Below are 21,316 nucleotides of genomic sequence, written 5' to 3'. Positions count from 1 at the left end.
GCCCGCCAGGGGGAAGACCAAGGGGCTCCAGGGTTCCTGATAGAAGGGGACATACTCTATCGGCGTGTGCCGAACTGGGAGAACACAGAAGGAGGGAGGCAGCTAGTAGTTCCCCAGGCTTTCCGCCCTCTGGTAATAAGGCTAGCGCATGATCACCCGTTAGGGGGACATAAGGGCACCCAGGCCACCTTGACGCAGATATTGGCGCGATTTTACTGGCCGGGAGTATATAGAGAGGTGGAGAAGTATTGTAAGTCATGCCCCAACTGTCAGAAGGTGGCCGACCGATTCCCTCCCAAAGCCCCTTTAAGTCCTCTTCCTAGGGTGGACCAACCAGGGAAAAAGATAGCAATGGACATTATTGGTCCCGTAACGAAATCCAAAAGGGGTTTCTTGTATGTGTTGGTGATAATGGATATGGCCACTAGATACCCCTGGGCCGTGCCCTTAAGAGGCATATCCGCAAAGGGTATTGCCCGGGAGCTAATAAAAATTTTCTGTGAGGTGGGGTTTCCCCGAGAGGTTCTGACCGATAGGGGGTCCAACTTTATGTCCAGTACCCTAAAGCAAGTGTGGGAGGCTTTTGGAATACAACATGTCCGTACTGCGGCCTACCATCCGCAAACTAATGGGATGGTAGAACGTTTTAATAAAACCTTAAAGGGCATGTTAAAAAGAGCTTTAGGGGAAGTTAGGACAGGTTGGGACCAACTGCTGCCTTTTGTGTTATATGCTTACCGAGAAAAGGTACACGACTCCTTAGGAGTGTCACCTTTTGAACTAATGTTTGGCAGGAGGCCCCGGGGCATTTTGGACATACTGCAAGAACAGTGGGTAACCCCGGAAGCCACTGATCAATCAGTCGTCGAATACTTGCAGGATCTGAGGGCCAGACTAGGTAGGATACAGGAATATTCCCAGGAGAGGCTAGAAGAGAGCCAAACGCTACAAAAAGAATATTATGATAAAGGTACGAGAGAAAGGGAGTTTCAATCCGGAGATAGGGTTCTCATCCTAATCTCAGAGGACCCGCATAAGTTTGCCTCCAGGTGGAAGGGACCCTGGGTGGTGAAGAAGCGACTAGGACCCCTCACGTATGAGGTGGAGAACGAGAAAGGAAGGGTCCAAACCTTCCATGTAAACCTTATAAAACCCTGGATAGTGAGAGTAGGCTTTCAGGCTAGGGTGGAAGAGAAGGAGGAAGAGGAGTTGGGGCCCCAAATAAGGGATATCTTCAAACCCGGGGAGCCCGGGGTTAATCCCCGTTTGACACTGTTACAAAAAAAGGAGCTAGGAAGCCTGCTGAGAAGATTTAAGGATGTCCTGACAGCTTGCCCAGGAAATACCCGGCTAGTGCAGCATGACATAATAACGGAGAGGGGAAAGATAGTTAGGCAAAAGCCCTATAGGCTTTCCCCCGTGAAAAGGCAAGAGGTGATAAAACAGGTGCAGGAAATGTTAAACTTTGGGGTGATTGAAGAATCAAATAGCCCCTGGTCCAGCCCCGTGGTGCTAGTACCCAAACCCGAGGGGGAGTGGAGGTTCTGTATAGATTTCCGCCAGCTGAATACCCTGTCTGAGGCAGATGCCTATCCTATGCCCTATATTGAAGAGCTGGTGGATAGGTTAGGGGCCGCCCAATATCTCACTACCCTGGACTTAACAAAAGGGTATTGGCAAATTCCACTTACTCCAGGGGCGCGGGCAAAGACAGCTTTTAGCACACCAATGGGCCTGTACCAGTTCAAAAGGTTGCCTTTCGGCCTTAATTCAGCAGCTGCGAGTTGCCAGAGATTACTAGACCGGGTGCTTAGACCCCATCAGGCATACGCAGCAGCCTATATGGATGATGTGGTCATACATAGCGGGGAATGGGATACTCATTTGACCCAGGTAGGGGCGGTTCTACAGGCTTTTAGGGCGGCAGGACTCACCCTGAACCCAAAAAAGTGTTATTTTGCACAATACAGGGTGAAGTATTTGGGCTACAATGTGGGCCGAGGGGAGGTACGACCATTATTAAATAAGGTTAAAAGCATACAGGAGTTTCCCCGGCCGAGCACCAAAAAGCAATTGCGTAGATTCCTGGGGATGGTAGGGTATTACCGCCGTTTCATCCCTCAATTTTCCACTATTGCCACCCCCTTAACGGACATGCTAAGAGGGAAGAACCCTGATCCCTTAAGGTGGGGGGAAGAGGAGAGGACGGCTTTTGCACAGATGCAGAAGGCCCTGTGTCAAGAGCCGGTCTTGAAGGCAGTGGATTTCGGGAAACCCTTTATCCTGCAAACAGATGCTTCGGGAAGGGGGTTGGGGGCTGTACTATCCCAGGAGCATAACAGGGAAGAGCATCCAGTGCTGTATTTGAGCCGGAAGCTATTACCCCATGAAGAACATTACTCCACTATAGAGAAGGAGTGTCTAGCCATACGGTGGGCAGTACAGGAATGTAATGTCTATTTGGAGGGGAGGAAATTTAAACTAGTAACGGACCATGCTCCATTGAAATGGCTGAGCATGATGAAAAATAATAATGGTAGATTAATGAGATGGTATCTAGCTTTACAGCCATTCCAATATGAGGTGGAGCATCGTCCCGGGAGGTGTTTGGGTAATGTGGACGCCCTATCGCGGGTAGAGGAAGAAAAAGGGGCCAAGGAGTGAAAAGGGAGAGAGACGAGTTTAAGGGGGGGGGGGGTATGTAAAGATTATGGGGAGAACAGTAGAGAGCAGGAAGAAAAGGGGGGAGAACGACCCTGCAAACCCCAAAAAGCCCCAGAGGAGTCTCGCCCTTACAGGCAGATTTTCCCCAGGAGAAGACTTCAACTTAGAAACCACAACTCCCAGCATCCACCTTGGGTACAAGGGAGACAAACCAAGGCGTACTCCCATGAGGCGCCAGAAGGGGGCTGCCAGGGAAGGAGAAATACTAATTCTACAACCTGGGGAAAAGGGAGGTGGAACAGGTGGGAAAAGGTTAATGAGGAAAAGGAGGAGCAGCTGGGAGAAAGGTGGGGTGAAGAGAGCATGGACTGGGCTCCTGAGAAGGAGGAGAAGGAAGGGGGGCCTTGGGAGATGGAGGTAACCGCCCAGGAGCAGGCCCTGGAGGAGCCCATGGACATTTCTGCCCTGGCCCAGAGGAGGGCATAGAAGTAAGAAGGGCCCTGGAAAAGAGAGGATCCGGGCCAAAGAAAGAGGAGTCAAAGCGGGAGGAGGTCAGGTGAGAAAGAGAGACTGACCAAGAGGGAGGGACCCCAGGCTTTGAGTCCACACTTGGCTACATGAACTGTGGATTTAAAAGCCAGGTTAGATTGAACTGTTTTGGAGAGCTTGGCTACATGAACTGTGGATTTAAAAGCCAGGTTAGATTGAACTGTTTTGGAGAGCTTGGCTACATGAACTGTGGATTTAAAAGCCAAGTTATATTGAACTGTTTTGAGAGCTTGGCTACATGAACTGTGGATTTAAAAGCCAAGTTATTTTGAACTGTTTTGAGAGCTTGGCTACATGAACTGTGGATTTAAAAGCCAAGTTATATTGAACTGTTTTGAGAGCTTGGCTACATGAACTGTGGATTTAAAAGCCAAGTTATATTGAACTGTTTTGAGAGCTTGGCTACATGAACTGTGGATTTAAAAGCCAGGTTATATTGAGCTGTTTTGGGCCAGCCGTACTTGCCGGAACTAGGCTTAGGGAAACCAGGTTGTAGGGGGGGCAGTGTTCTGATAAACCTGACCGGCCCGAATAGGGTTTCTTGACGGGTCCGCTGCTTCTCCCAAGACTAAGGGGGAAGAGGGGAATCAGCGGCGGAAGCCCGGGCTGTGTTCTACCAAGCTGAAGGATAAAAATAAAAGGAAAGTTATTGTTTGATCCTGTGGTTTTCCTGTTTTTTTTTTTTGAGAAGAAATGTATGATAGAGGAGGCTGAGAAAGGCGAATAGTCCCAGAGGCGGAGAGACGCACAGCTCCTTTACAAGGTGCACTAAAATATAATTCTGTGCACGCCCAAAACACTTATCTACAGTACCACAGGCCCTTTTTCAGCACTCCTTAGTAAAAGGACCCCTTAGGATTTATAAATGGAATATTAAATTACACCGAGAATCTTAAGTACAGAGGTGTGGTAGCCGTGTTAGTCCACTCTTAAAGGTTATCAATAGAAATCAAACAAAATAAAACATGGAAAAGAAAATAAGATGATACCTTTTTTATTGGACATAATTTAATACATTTCTTGATTAGCTTTCGAAGGTTGCCTTCTTCGTCAGATCGGAATCTTGAACTGACACTTAAACCTTTTCAGCTATAAACCATTTGGATATAATTTGAACTGTTGATAGCGGAAGAACTACTGTCACCCGAGATATGACATTTGGATAGACTGCCTGTTGCAGAGTGCAAGTAAAGTTCGTGTTTGGTTTATAAAACCTGGACTGGAGTATTTCTATGAGTGAGGGTGAAGTTTAAGATGAGACCAGAGTTACACCTGGATAACTTCCAGTTCCTCCCAGACTCTGCCTTCAGACCACTCCAACACTGCCCAGATAGTGCTGAGGTGGTCTGCTTGGATTGTCAGTGGCACTGTCTAGATAAATGCTGATGAAAATCTGTGTAGCAGCCACTCCTCTTAGAAAACTCCTTCTGAATATTGATCCCCTTATGCTTTACCCATTTTAAAAAGGAGCTGTTCTAATCCAAAAGGTTGGCTGACTGCTATCTGCATTGAGACTGCAGAGTTTCTAATTATAACAGCTTCTTCACCTTCTTTCCATCTCGCCCTTGGGAAAGCAAATATATTAGTCCAAAGGACAGATTTCCACTAAGACAACAAAATCAGCAGGATGCAACCATGGTTACATGACACTGAAGATATCCAAAATGCAGTTTTAAAATCAGCTAATTCAAAATGCTAGCTTTAGGTCTAACTGACTGAAGATTAATAAAATGGAATATAAGAGATGATGTATAAGCCCTGCTTTTAAGCCAGTAAGCTCATTATTCTTAGTGACGTATTTCCCCTCTAAATATAAGGGAACCCTCACAGCCTAAGCTGTGGGGGTAATAACATTGACTGAAGGCAAAAGTCAGTCAAGCATGGAGGGGAAAGCTGTGGAAATAAAGGGAAGGGGAGGGTGGTGGGCAGGGCAGATGAGGGTAGAAAGGTTAGCAACAGAAGGAAAAAGAAAAGATTGGATGAAAAGGAAGGAAGGGGATTGGGTGGGAAGAGGGAGAGGCTGAGAAAGGGGAGTTTTGATGACCCTTCCCAGCCCGCCCGATGTATGCATTGGAAGGGTGTATGGAAAGGGTGCGAGTTAGTTCAAAGGGGAGAGGTTAGAGGGGGGGCGGGGGTAGTTGGAAATGGTAGCAGCTTTACAAGGGGTGCCTGTTTGAGGGGTTAAAAGGCACCAGAGGCGGTTAAAGGAATATTGTGAAATATGAAATGAAAATAACTCGGGGGCGGCACCGCCACGAGTAAGATGTGGCTTGACGGCACCGTAAGTCACATGGGGAGAAGGGGGATAATGTGGGGGAAACGTGAGCCAGTTTCGTTACCGAATGGCTTAACACTAGTGAACTGCTATGGGCAATTAACTTGGTTTAAAAGATTTGATGTTACAAAGACAATGTTAGGTGATGTTGAGACATTTACTGTTGTGTGGTGAATAAAGCTTCAGCCAAATTTTATTCCAAATAAAGTGTTATGGTGTTATTTGAGTTACTAGTAGGAGTGTGTTGAAGGGACTGACTGAAGTGCGAATGTCAATGTTATTGTACATGATACAAGGATCCAGCCAAATTTTAGATTTTCAATAACCAGTAGGAAAATAGCTCCCTCTACCAATGAACACAACAGTGGGAGAGCATTAAACTGACGCAAGACACATGCTGAAAACTAGGCCTAGAAGAAAGGTGGGAAACACCGAACCAGCATAGGAATAACAAAGGGCTAGAATACTTACGTATTTATTTATGACATTTATACCCCACATTTTCCGCCTCAAATTTGAGTTCAATTTGGCTAACAAGCTACAAGAAGACAGTACAAAATATGAAATAAAAACCAGAATCCCACACATCAACAAAAAAAACGAATCATAACTACTTATGCAAAGGAGGGAGGGGGAGGAGAAAAAACTAGGCATCGGCATCAATAAACAGCCATTTTTTAAAAAGGGAAGATGTCAAAAACTTGTGAAAAATTAAATAATCATGCTTATTAAAGAGGGAAATTATCATTGTGGATTACCATTAAGACAGGATATTTTACTGTTAACTCTAGTTATTAGTAGCTAGGTCTCATTGCCAAAAATGACACCTATGCTAAAATAGTATGAGTTAGTGGTAAAATAACATCTTAATGCTTGACAGCTATGCCTTTAAAGGTGCTGCTGTGCTACTGCATGCTAACAGAGTGAGGCCCTTTTACTAAAGCTTAGCGTGCACTAATGGACATTAGCATGAGCTAAGTGCCATGTGCCATAGGTATAAAATATGATGCACAGCATTTAGCACATGCTGGGCTAGATTCTATATATGGCACCTGAAAACTCAGCACCAACAAAAAATGCTTAAGTGGTATTCTATAAGCCATGCCTAAAGTTTGGCATGGTTTATAGAATAAACGCTTGTGGACAGGTCGTGTGTAAACTTAGATGCCACTATTTGCACCAATTAAAATATGGTGCAAATGCCTGTGCCTAAATTTACATGTGGAGCATTGCTATTCTATAATTATGCATATAACTCAAAATCATGACCCCAATCCACCTCAAAACGCCCATGACCTTCTCATTTCCACACCCTCTTTTTCAGGCTGTACATAAATTTTAGACACAGCTCCTGCGCCTAACTTTACCTGCATAATCCCCAATTAAATCCATTTAATACCAATAATTGTTTGCTATTTGTTTCATATATTCTATTAAATTGTTTGCACCAATCAGGGCTGTGTCTAAATTTATCTGTGCAATTTTTGGCAACCTTTATAGAATCAGGGGAACTATGTTTTAGTAAAAGGGTCCCATTATGTTGTGTACCGAGGGTCTAGTTTTATGCAGTGGGACCTTATGTGGGTCTTTTCTATATGTTAAGGCCATTTTTGCTGATTTTGTATTTATTTCATTAATGGCCATGTGCTAATATTGCCATTAGTACATGGCCATTTGTTTAATACAACAGGAGCACTTTATCATTACTTTTTTGCAGGTGGAAAAGTTTCCGGCTTCTCTATCCACTAACCAATTATTGCATGTTAATGTATATATTCTTACTGGTTAAAAAGGAATACCCACTATGTGCCCCTGGCATGTCCCCTAAAAAAATAAATAAATACAAAAACTATTTATATCTCTAAACTAATGCAGAATGCATCATCACATCCCACATTTGGCTTTTTTTTTTTTTTTTTTGCTGCATTAGGTACACATTTAGGCTCATTTTCGAAAGAGATGGACGTCCAAGTTCCAATTTATGTCAAAAGATGGACGTCCAAATCAGTATAATTGAAACCCGATTTTGGACATCTCCAACTGAAGTCCATTGCAAGGATGTCCAAATTTCAAGGGGGCAAATCAGAGGCGTGGTGAAGGCGGGACTTGGGCGTTCCTAAGGCTTGGATGTCTTTGACCCAAAATCAAAAAAAGCAGGGATGTCCATGTCTATCACTTGGATGTTTTCACTTGGACATGTTTTTATTATGAATAAGGCACAAAAAAGTACCCAAAATTACCAGATGACCACTGGAGAGAATTGCGAATGACCTCCTCTTACTCCCCCAGTGGTCACTAACCCCCTCCCACCCTCAAAAAACATCATTAAAATATTACGTGCCAGCCTCAGATGTCATACTCAGGCCCATCACAGCGTATGCAGGTCCCTGGAGCAGTTTTAGTGGGTGCAGTGCATTACAGTCAGGCGGACCCAGGCCCATACCCCCCTACCTGTTACGTTTGTGGAGGAAATAGCAAGCCCTCCAAAACTCACCACAAACCCACTGTACCCACATATAGGTGCCCCCTTCACCCATAAGGGCTATGGTAGTGGTGTACAGTTGGGGGTAGTGGGTTTTGGGGGGGGGGGGGCTCAACACACAAGGTAAGGGAGCTGTGTACCTGGGAGCATTTATGAAGTCCACTGCAGTGCTCCCTAAGGTGCCCAATTGCTGTCCTGGCATGTCAGAGGGACCAGTGCATTAGAAATGCTGGCTCCTCCCATGTCCAAATGGCTTGCATTTGAAAATCGCCAAAACTCAAAGAAGTCCAAATCCAAGAAAGTCCTTGGTATTTTCGAAATGAAAGATGGATGTCCATCTTTTTTGAAAAATACGCTTTTCCCCGACTCCAGATTTGGATGTTTTACAAAGACGTCCAAATCCAACTTAGACATTTCTTTTGAAAATACCCCTCTTTAGCACCTAAGGCAGCATAGTTAAAGGACTCCTTACAAACACATGCTAGAAGGAAAAAAAATAGAAAAATACTTGAAAATACTAAAGATATTTTTCAGGTGAGAAATCCAAGAACCCAAAGTAAAAACCAGAGTTCATATAAAAAATTCATATGGATCTTGAATGAATACACTACAGATAAATACGCTACAAACTGTGCGTCCTGCCGCGGTCGCCAATTGTTTATTTACAAAACATGTATAAATGTGCATAAACAAATAATTCAAATATATCCATGGTTCTAGTCAAAACAATCAAAATACTCAGTCATAAAAAACAAAAACAAACAACCTCACAAAGCAGACTGATAGTCCTGAATGTAAAATGCAGCAGTCATATTTGCTTTTTACTGGAGAAAAAAACAAAAACGTATTCCATGGAACAAAGAACAGTAAGTTAATGTTCAGCAGTGTTAATAATAGTAATCAATTTGCCTTTGAAAGGATCATTCTAGTAATCCACACGAAGTTTACCAACATCCAGATGGTAGAGGAGTTTCCAGATTGGTATTGATGATGTATTGTGGAAAATCAAGGCAAGCTTTGGGATGAGCCCAACTGCCAGTACCAATAACCCTGGGAGGTTTGGGGGGGCAAACAGCAGCAAATGTGTCTTTTTGCCATTTTGGGGACCAATTGAAGACCTCTTTTAAGGTAAACCAGCAGGGGGATTGAGAGGGGGCAGATGTTGAACTCCCAGGGGGAAGGGGCATGAACTGCAGACCCACGAGCAGAGCTTGAGGGACAACTGATGGAAGCTATGACCAAGACAATGAGCTCCAGCAGCAACAAGAACAGCTTGGTTCTGCTTACCACCAAGTTTGTGTCGTTGCTCATTGGGGTGAGAGAGAGATTGAGAGAGAGAGAGAGAGAGAGAGAGAGAGGACCTGGGGAAGAGGAGAGGGAGGGAAGGAAGGAAGAGAAAGGGAGAGATGGGAGTGGAAGGGAGGAAGATTATCAGGGAAAAGAAGAAGGATGGAATTTGATATACTGCCTTTCTGTGGTTATAATCAAAGCAGTTTACATATCATACACATTTGTTTATTTTGTACCTGGGGCTACAGTGGGAAATACATATATAAATAAAATACATATAATAGTATAAGTTATAATTCTCTATTATATATTATGTTGATTTTGTAAGTAGTATACCATATCATACTTTTTATTTTTATTTGAATATTTTTACTGCTGTAATTGCCTATTGCTTATGTTTGACCTATTCTTACTGTACACCGCCTTGAGTGAATTCCTGCAAAAAGGTGGTAACCAAATCCTAATAAATAAATAAATAAATAATATTGATTAAAATGTTTTAATCATGTGATTAATCACAATTAAAGATTTTAATCAAAATGAAGCCCTAATATGTCTATATATGTATGTATCTATAGATAGATAGATAGATAGATAGATAGAGATGCATCTCATGGAATAATACATGAAGGAGATGTCATGAATAAATGAAACACCAAAACAACAGTAACCTAATAAGTTCTGACTTTCAAAATTGAGCTCAGTTAGGATGTAGAGAGTTAATTTGCATCCGTCTAGAGTTGGAAGAGACTGAAGAGAAAGAAAAGGAAACTTCTTTTGTTCATTGGGTACTTGGTCAATAAAGGTACACTTGTAAAGTTCTTGGGTAAAGTACTTTGAGTCCTTGCAGTGCTAGAATAGAGAGAGATCTGTCTACGTGTGAGGCTTTTATCCAAACAGATTAATCCTTTAATTTCTTTCAAGGTTGCAATTCACAAACAGGAACTGTGTGCAGTCACACAGTTGATGAATGTATTGCAATGGCTTACTGAGTTTTGCAAGAATGCAAAAAAAAAAAAAAAAAAGCTTATTGGCAAAATGTTTGGACTTTTGTTGGTAAGTTAGTGGTTTAACATTTCTTTCAAATCACAAATTCTCTGTCCTCCCAACTGGCTGTCTGTAGAGGTCTCTCTTCAGGTTGACATCAAACCACTTGAATCCTCTGAACTATCTCAATGGGAGGGTCCTGTTTTTCTACCACTTTCCTTGGGTGTTTCAGAACCAGTAAAACTCAAGGTAGTCAATCTCCTTTTCATCTCTCAAAATACCACAGCTCTTAGTTAAGAGGGAGAGAAAGCAAACTGTTCCCTTCTGTGCATGCCAGACAGCTTAATTCTTCCTTTTCTCTCTAGAGTGAGAAAAAAAAATTGTCTACTTGTTATACTCTGACAATCCTATTTAGACTCCAAGATAATTTTGGATTCACAGTTATAATACATATATGGTAACAATTTATGGGTCAATATTCAGTTAGTGGTACCTACTTTCCTTTATAGAGATAGACTCCAAATAGATGCTTTTTGGTGCCTAAAAATAGGCATGTTGTTATAGCATTACCTTCTTAGTGCGTGAAACAGTACATACTGGCGGGATAGTACATGCTGATTCCCATTATAACTACATAGGCTGTTATGAGAGGGAGTATGTTTAAGGAGCTTGACTGGGGAATTCATGCAGGAGGCTGGTAAGATAAAAATCCAGAACTGGGAGGATAAGAAGCAGCCCTCCAGACTATGCTTCCTCCGCATATGTGTAAGAAATAGTTTTCTTCAGCTATTGACTAAGACTTCACAGTAAGTTACTTTTTGTATATTGCCATAGAGGAGGAGATTCTATATATGGAGGAGATTCTTTATATGGCGCCTAAAAAATGGTGTTGAAATTAATGCCAATTTAGGCACCAATTATAGAATACGCTTAGTTGATATCTCAGCATCTAAAACTACGTGCATCCATTTACACCAATGAAAACATGGCACAAATCCTGATGTGTAGATTTACGTGCACTGGGCCATATTCTATAACTACTTGCGTAAATTTCGGAATGCCTACAAAATGCCAATTTCCCTGCCTATAACCATGCCCCTTTTAGCCTGCACATGTTAGAAGTTTGGCACACTTCATTACAGAATACGCTTAGGAGTTGTGCATGTAAATTCTAATCAGTGCCAATTAGTGCTCATTATTGCTTGTTAAGAGCTGTTATCAATGCTAATTAACTTGTTAAGCCAATTAAGTTACACTTGTTGCTATCAGAGCTCTATATACACTATATAGAATCCGGGGGAGACTTCTTAGGAATGTTTTGAACTCATTTATTGATCTGTTAGGGGAACAGACCTTCTTTTGATAGTTAACCATAAGCAGCTTTATGGTTGAACTTGAATTGACAGCCTGCAAGAGAAAGCAGACTTGTTTTGTATTTTTTTGTATTTTATTTATTACGATTTATTTACAGCCTTTTTGGAGGAATTCACTCAAGGCGGTGTACAGTAAGAATAAATCAAACATGAGCAATAGACAATTGCAACAGTAAAAATATTCAAATAACAATACAAAGTATGGCATAGTATACTACTTACAATGTCAACACAATATGTGATAGAACATTTTAATTGACAGTGTAGGTATAAGCAAAGATGGAATGTAAAGATAGGTAAGAGAGTAAAAGGAATTAGAAAGTAAGGTGACTAATTTAAATAAAGTCGCATATGAGGTCAGAGAGATGGTTAATTATCTTAGCTAGGGTAGGAGTGGATAAATTTTGATTTTGAATCTGAACTACATAAATGAAGATTTTTGTTGCCTTTAAACTAATCTCTGGCTGTGTGTTTAAAAGTTCAGAGATCCAACACTCACTCATGCTATCATAATGGGAATGGGTGGCTTAAGAGCATGGATTGTACATTGCAGATAGTGCATACCAGGAGTAAATGCTGACACCCAAGTTGGGCGTGGAGACCTAGTATTCTGTAATAATTCACACAGATTTTTAGAATGCCCCTGACATGCCTATGCTCCTCCCATGCCCCCTTTGATTTGCACGCTATGGGATTTGAGTGTCAAGCGTTACAGAACAGTGCAAAGCCAGATGTATGTGCAAATCCTAATTGGTTCCAATTAATGTCAATAATTGATTGTTAGTGGGAGATTATTGCTTATTGGCAGCACATTAGCCAATTAAGTTGTATGACCATCTTAAGATCACGCCCAAATTTGTGTGCCATATAGAGGATCCAGGGGATAACTTGTAGAATACTATAAGTTTCATGTATATCACTGACACTTAGGCACACACACTTATATCAGCTCTATGGTCGGTGAAAGTTCTCACACCTAAGCGCATACATGCATACATACCTGGTTACTCTGATATTCTATAAAGAAATGTAGGTACCTACTTTCCTTTAGAGGATATCAAGTATCCTCTGGGTGCCTATATATAGGCAAACTTATAGAATTACCCTGTTGTTGTTGCAGTAAACACAGGTGCGCTCACATCTCCAAAATAGGAGTCGTGAGTTAGATCCATGCCAACCATAAAAAACATTTATGCGACCATGCTAGGAACCCCAATAGTTAACACACAGGTTTTGCACTTACTTCTTTTATTTATTTTCCATTTAATATGCTGTAAGTGTAAACCTTTAATACACTTTAGTAAAAGGGCTCTTTTACTTAGAAAATCTTGATATAAAATGACCAGACTTCCCATTTGCACCTGCCTGATTTTTTTTTTACCGCAAACCTTACTACTAGTTTTATTGTAATATCCTTGCTCTGCCACTAAATTTGATATATATCTATCCCAAGTGCATTTGAACTCTGCCAATGATTTGCAGTTTATCACCTCCTTTGGAAGTCTGTTCCAACAGTTCACCATCATCTCAGTGAAAAAAATGATCTCTTATGTTTCTTTTTTTTTCTTACCCTATGGTTTCATATAATGACCTCTTGTTTTTGAGCTTTCCATTCTATATTGAAAGCTACCATCTCATGGTTTATCGAAATCTGCTAGATATTTCCATGTATCATTTTCCTCTTCATCCTTATATACATATTACAACATGAATAAGGGCAAGCCTAGAGCCCAGATAAAATAGAGCCACATGGCTGGTTAGGTTGAACAAAAATAATAAGTACTGGCGGTGTCAGGTAGGGACCCTATTTAGTTCATGGGTGAGAGAGAAAGTAAACACAAAACTAGTCCTCAGATGTAAGAATGTCCTCCCATGACCTGCTCCTGGAGGGCCACGTCATACACTACTGTCTCTCAGCACAGCAACACACTCTACTTGGATCTAGTCTGGTTCCACAGAGTTACTAGTACAATCCTTAGCACTTAACCCAGGCTGATCTGCATCTGGCCAGGTCAAAGATACAAGTCTACTGGGTTCCAAATTGAACTTGACCTACTTGACTGTTGAAGTTGCAGTTCACACATACTTGGTGGATGCATATGCAGTCAGATGTTGCTGCTTCCCTCTGGAACACTGGCAGAGTAAGAACATCATGTCTTAATCCCTACAGTGGTCATTTGGTCATTTATGGCACCTTTTTATGACTTAGTTGTAATTAGACCAAAACGTCTAATTTTAATTTTTGTCCCATTATGGCAGAAAAACTTCCAAATCCCACCCCAACACACCTCCAAGTGATTTGGATATACTGCATATGAACTGCATAGAAAAACTTCTTAAAAATTGGTTTCAAAAATATTGATTTGGATGTTTTGGCAAAAAGTCCATTTGTCACTTTGTGCTGCTTTTTGGACATTTTTCTGTTTCGAAAATGAGCCCCTTAGTGTGCAATCAATTTGCATACTAAAAAGGTTCAATATAAATTAGATTTTTTTTTTCAGAAGTTTCTTCAGACAACTCTCTACTCTCAGGAATGAAGGAGTAGAATATGACCAGCCTTCTTATAACAAAGAAAATAGATAGCAAAGTAGGAAGCAGGCACTCTCAGAAATGTGAGGTGACTTTCCTTCCTTAGGAAACCACACTAGCCTTCGTCAAATCAAAGAAGAGGCTTAGTAGATCTACAGGAGTGGCAATTCTTTCACTCAATGAAGAAACAGAGTTTAATAAAGTTGAGCGTTAGCAGATTTTCTAGGAGGGAAACCTGTTCTAAATCAACTCAAAGGTCTACGGGGAGGATAGGGAAGTGATCCTGTTTCCACATATTTCAAATAAAGAAGTTGCCACCTAAGCTAGGGGTTTCTACTTTTCTTGGTGTTTCCCTGGTGCATGGAACACACTGCACACTGTTCTAGTTGTGAATCCAAGGGAGTTGTAAAATATAAGAGTCTATTTATAAAACTGTGTTAGGTGTTTATATGGCCAGCAGCAAGTACTCACAGCTAAAGTGGGTGCTGAGGTAAGAAATGGGCTTAGTACATTTTAATAATGGATTTTTCTGCATGCTGAGCCAATTTCTAACATGTTCCTAAAATAAGGCTTTTTCTTTTATGTTTTTGCTGGTCTTGTGCTAATGTTTCCATTAGTGCTTGGGTGACAAGAAGGATTCGGATGGGTATTGACGGTGGCTCCAGTGGTTGGGGCATGGGGACAGAGCCGGGTGGACTTTTGCTGTCTATGTCCCAGAGACAACAGAGAAAGACCATGACCAAGTATATAATGTCATGTTCATTGTTGATTTAATCTAGAATTGAGAATGGGTGTGACTGCTGGGCACACTAGATGGACCATTCAGGTCTTTATTTGACGTCACTTTCTAAGTCAGTGTGTTACTATGTTGACGTGGGGGCACAAATTGCCTTCTATTGAGAAGTTAGGAGGTTCTAATTGCTCCTTCATTGACCCTGTATTATCCAGTTAGTGTGCAGTAATGTGACTGCTCTAGCTGGATAAAGCTTCTTCTCCCATTCCCTGCTGATAACACAACCCCCTCCCGGAAAAATTAGAAAAAAATCCTCATGATTAGTACACTGACAGGCAAATTGCCACAAAACCCTTTAACACATTTTACAGTTGTCCTTCATTCTCATGTTAATCATGCATTACCACTTAAAGCAGTTTAGTAAAAAGGCCCCATTCTGCCTTATTGGTTAATGTGAGGTAATTTCTGCATTATCAGCTAACACAACACGGGGCAGAGAATATGTAGAGAATGGATGAAGAATGGGCAGGTGCTCTGCCCTACAGTTAATGGAGAGGTAGGTACCCATATTAACTGTTCATGTGGAAGGTAATTCAGTGCAGTTAGCATCACTTCAATAGATGCAGCTAACTGCATCACAGTATCTGTATTGTTGTTTATGCACAGTAAAGAACTTTTCCATGTGTTAACTGTGTGAGAAGATTCTGGGAATGCCCACAAATGTCCATGCATGGATTCTGTAGTAACTATGGAGTCGATATTCAAAGCAATTTAAATGGCTAGAAATGGCTCCTGGCTGTTTAAATCACATGTCTGGGGCTAACCAGGCATATTCAATAGCACTTAACTAAACCAAAACAGGCTATTTTGTGGACTCTTCTGGGTGGAGTCAGTATTTAGATTGCTAAATGCTGATTTTCAGTCTTAATCGGCTGATACCTTCATAAAACATTAATTTTATTTTGTATTTTCTAAATTCTTTACTGGAATATTACTCTGTATTTCTATTCCGGAAATGGCGATCGCCACTACGGTATTTGTAAGCCACATTGAGCCTGCAAAGACGTGGGAAAAAGTGGGATATAAATGCAGAAAATAAATAAATAGTCCTACCTTTATGAGGTTCATCTTTGCCAGTTAAGTGCTGAATATCATACTTAACTGGTTGGTTTTATCCACCAGCTGAATATCAGGCCCTATGTATTAATTTTGACAATTGCCAGGTGATAACTGCAAAACCATACTGTTGTTTAGTCAGCGGCATACCTTCCCTAGTTGCCACCAAGGGCGGAGCACCCCCTCCTACGAGCAAGGGGGTACATGGAGCAGGCAGTTAGCTGTCAGCTCTGCCGGTCCCCTGCCACTTATGTTGTCACCGAGATTGGGTGCCAGAGCCGGTGGTGGGAGGCGGGGCTGGTGGTTAGGAGGTGGGGATAGTGCTGGGCAGACTTATAAGGTCTGTGCCAGAGCCAGTGGTGGGAGGTGGGACTGGTGGTTGGGAGGCGGGGATAGTTCTGGGCAGACTTATACAGTCTGTGACTGAAGAGGACAGGTACAAATCATGGTAGGGTATACACAAAAAGTAGCACTTAAGAGTATATCTTGTTGGGCAGACTGGATGGACCTTGCAGGTCTTTTTCTGCCGTCATCTACTATGTTACTATGTTATGATACTATGTTGTCACCTTCCTTTTCCAGAGCAGGTTACAGGCAGAGCCAACAGCCGTGTGCGTATTCTGCACACCTTCATGCTGCCTGCACCCAGGGTGAGCCATCCTCACTGCCACACCCTTGGTAATCTAGAGGGTTTGGTAAACAGGCCCTCTCATTTATCAAAACAGAGACACAAAATGTACTGATCTTCAGTATTTTTCAGATTTTTCTTAAAGATGCTCAGGATTCTTATTGAGGTAACCTGAAAAGCTCTTAATTATTATTCCATATGTCAGTCACGACATAGAATAATGACATAGAAGGGTTAATAAAGTCATTTAAAACCAAAAAAAATGTTTTGCATAAAAGAAATTTATAATAAGCAGTTTGTCATTCTTCAGGCAAGGTCATAAATGATTGACTTCACTTGTGTATTAGGCTGTAATAGAGGATAATAGCATGCAAAAAGTCTTTTTTCATCTACAAATTAATTGCATTCTTATGCAATTCACATCATCTCTTGTCTTACTTTGCATTATGAAGCTCTTAAAAGGTTCTTATACAGCTAAGGCATCTCCTCATTTTTAGTGCATATCACTTCAATTATTCCTTTTTGCAACTTGAAGCTGCTGAGAGACTGTCACTGTTGGCTGTAAGCCTTAGTCAACATGCAGTAATTCTGCAGTAAAATGATATGTTTTGATAACACCTATAACAAAATATCTTCGTATAAAGCTGTGCTCTGGTAATTGGTACTCAATGTACAGCCCCAGTGCTTTTAAAAGCTTTGCATTTTACTCTATTGAAGATTCTTTAAAAGCCATTAGGCAAACGGTTACAGGCTATGCTTGCAGAAATCTATCACATGCACACAACATGCTAGTGAAATTATTAAAGATTTAGGGGGGGGGGGCATTTTTCTAAAGTGTGGTGAGTGCAAAAATTAATGTGTGGGTAGTGCAAACCCTAAGCGGTAAACAAAGACAACATGCCCACCACCTATTCTGCATTTAAGGCCCCTTTTAGAAAGCTATGGTAAAAGGGGCCCCACGGTAGTGTTGGTGCATGGATTTGCCATGCACCAAGGCCCCCTTTTATTGCAGCAAATAAAAAGACTTTAAAAATGGAAATGGCGGTACGGTATGTGTAACACTAAATAGGAGGTGATAAGGGCTTCTGTGCCAACCTGGCTGTAGCCAGGCAGTGCACAGGGCTGCCCAATTATCGCCGGGTAAGCCCTCGGTACTAAAAAACAAAGACTATTTTATTTGGTGCTGGAAATGGCATGCACTGCAAGTAGATACTATAGCCAGCCTCCTCCATGAGCCCGGTGGTAATCTTGGATTGGCCCATGGCAAAGTGGCAGTACGTGTACCGCCACATTGTAAAAGTGACACAGTGCACAGGGAAGACACATGAAGGACAAATCTATAATAGGGTACCTAAATTTAAAAACCTGTGGCCAAAATCTATAAATGGTGCTCAAAATTGCATGCTCAAATTTGGGCATGTGCCCAATTTACATACACAAATTTATTGAAATTCAAGCCAGTTAGCACCAATAATTGAGTGCTAACAATTATTGGCGCTAATTGGAAACAATTTGGATTTATACATGCATCTTCATAGTCAGCATTCTATAAAGATACATATGTAAATGTTTAAGTGTGCATCTAAAAAGGGGGCATAAGCTTGCAAGGTCATAGGCAGGTCATGGGTGTTCACTTCAGATACACGCAATATTATAGAATATGGGAGATCTGTGCCTAATTTAGGCATGATGATTTACACAAGGATTCAGATGGAATGAATCTCCATGCCCTAAATTGGGTGCTGATCCTGGCACTAAGCACTGTTTTATAAACAGTGCCTAACTTTGTGTGCCATTTATAGAATAGCACTCAGTGCTCATAATTTTTTGGCACCCAAATTTTAGCATCATTTACTGAATGTAATCCCTGGAGTGAACCTTGTAGGAGCCTATTATATGAAGATACTAAGGGAGTATTTTACAAAGTGGCAGTGAGCCCAACATGGGCTTATTACATGCTAAAATGGAACTACTAACAGGGGCATTTTCAATACTGCATCTGTGACAGAACAGTATGTTTTAAGCCTGTAAAATGTATTGGGTATTTCCTGGAGTGTATTTCTCTAGTTTGGCCAGAAGGTGGTGCATGTTTATGTTTTGAAACTGCTGCAGAACTAAAGCTGTTTTCTTTGTTTAAGCCTTTTGGAAAGGCAATCTGTAGTATACTTTTAAAGATTGTTGTTTTGGGTCTAATTGGCCCAGGAGCTAATTTTCAGTTGGATTTTACTAGCTTTTTCCCCAGTCCTAGCAGAGGAGAAGAGAGAGACAGATCTAATTGCTGAGGAACTGCAATCAGTTATATTTGATAATTTTTGAGCAGCATATTTCCTGATCTCTCCAGGTACTTTTTAGAAAGTAAATGTATAGATAGTTTTCTAATTGATCCATATTTCAGTTACCTGTTATTGTTTTGCTGATTGCACTTTTTCTGTTCATTGTTCTAATTTTTTAGACAATAAACCTTTTTTTTTTTAGTTTATTGACTCTGCTTGTCCGGACTAAGAATCCTGGTGGTTTTGTGTGTTAGGTCTGTGAGTGCTTTCTGGAAACTGTGGTACCACTAAGAGTGTGGCCTCCAGTAACCTAGAAATCACTGGAGATAATATGAGAGTGGGAGACTTACTCAGTGGCAGTTGTAACCCAGTCAGTGGAAGGAGGGTGCTAGTATAGAGACAAGTGGCAGGTGCAGGCAGACCTGAGCTGTGCTGGGAATAGACCCTCTAATTGGCCACGGAATAATCTCAGCCGGGTGGCTAGGTATTCCATAGCAGCAACTAAGTCAAACTTTGGACATTTTGTGCTAAACGTATCCAATCCAAATAGGAAATATACCCATTTTCATAAAAAGAAAAATGGTGTTGTGCTTTGTGCATTTATATTTTTAGTCCGTTATTTTAAAAAAAAGCACAAGTTAAAAATGCACAAATCAAGTCATTCAAATGTAGGAGGGGCCAGCATTTTTAGCAGACTGTTCCCAAGACAACCCAGGAGAGCATTTGTGCACCCTAGGGGCACTGTGTGGACTTCATATAAATGATCCCAGGTACATATCTCACCATTGCTCCCTTATCTTGTCTGCTGAGACCTGTAAAACCCACCTAAAAGCCCACTACCCCCAACTGTATACCACTACAATAGCCCCTATGGGTGAAGGGGGCACCTATATGTGGGTACAGTGGGTTTTTAGTGAGTTTTGGAGGGCTCACAGTTTCTACCACAAGGTAGGGGAAGGTATGGGCCTGGGTCTATCTGTCTACAGTACATTGCACCCACTACAGCACTACTCCAGGGACCTGCATGCTGCTCTTAGAGGCTGGTGAGTACTATTTTTATTCACATTTTTTGGTGGTGGGAGGGGATCAGTAGCCACTGGGGGAGTAAGGAGGGTCATTCCCAAATCCCTCCAGTGGTTATCTGGTTATTTAGGTCACTTTTCTGTGTCTTATTCATTAGAAAAATAGATACAGACCAAAACATTCAATTCCTGCCATCAAAATGCCCCTGACATGCCCCCTTGTGATATGGATGTATTTTAGATGAAATGCTTAGATAGACATCTGCAAAGCAGATTTCAAAAATACCGATTTGGATGGTTTAAGAAGAAATCGGTCCAAATGGTGCTCCCAATTCAAGCTAGGGTGCATTTTAGAACCTGTACTATTATATTTAAGACTAGCCATTAAGCCCGTAAAAATGGGCGAGTATTGCAGCCCTCTTCTCTCCCCTGGCCTCACCCCGTCCACCAATCCTCCTCCCCCCATATCCAGCGACCCTCCTCTTTCCCTTGGCCTCCCCTCCCCCCATGTCCAGCAACCCTCCTCTGTGCCCTGCTCTCACCCCAAGTCCAGCAACCATGGCCTCTCCCCCCTGCTCTCCCCCCATGTCCAGCTACCCTCATTGCCGCCGCTCCCTTCCCCCTCCGTGCCGGGCCCCCTGCACTGACCTGACAGCACCTCTCACCTCCATGTGAAAGCGCTACAGGCAACAGCAGATTGCTCTGCTGCTACTTGCAGTGCTTCCACATGGAGGTGAAAGGCGCTGTCAGGTCAGTGCAGGGGGCCCGATACGGAGGGAGGTGGGAGCGGCGGCGGGGATGGGGGGGGGTGGAGGTTGTTTCACGCGATGTTCCTTTCCATGAGGCAGCGGCGGCGGCCGACAATTCCACTCCGTTTCCCTCTCTGTTCCGCCCTCTGACATCATGACGCGAAGGCGGGACAGAGAGGGAAGTCTGTACTGCGCATTTGCAAGTGAGTACGGTCACTTGCCATTTATATGTTTGATATTACATGGTTTTGCACCAGGGTACATGGTGTTTCTGTTAATTTTCCCACATTATGATTTCATCATGCAATTGGGAAATAGTCAGATTTTGAATTTCCCTTCTTTTAAGGCTGTTAGATATAAAAGTATGTTTCAGTCTTCATTTTTTTTTCCTGGGAGTTAAACTCTGAAATACTCTTCTTGTAACTATTAAATCTTTTGCTGGCCTTTTGCAATTCAGAAAGTTTTTAAATACATGATTATTCAAGAAGTTCCTGTATTGAGTGTCTGAATATAGGATATATTGTATTTTGTTTCAATTAATTGTAGCTTCCCAAGTATGCCTGGTTTTCTATTTATTTGTAAACTACATAGAAATCATGTTTATTGTGGCATAGAAGTATTTTTTTTAGTTTAGTTTAGTTGAACA

This window comes from Microcaecilia unicolor, chromosome 7, assembly GCF_901765095.1.
Source record: "Microcaecilia unicolor chromosome 7, aMicUni1.1, whole genome shotgun sequence".
In the NCBI taxonomy this organism is placed as follows: Eukaryota; Metazoa; Chordata; class Amphibia; order Gymnophiona; family Siphonopidae; genus Microcaecilia; species Microcaecilia unicolor.
The sequence above is the reverse complement of the archived record's forward strand: the minus strand, read 5'-3'. Positions refer to the sequence as shown.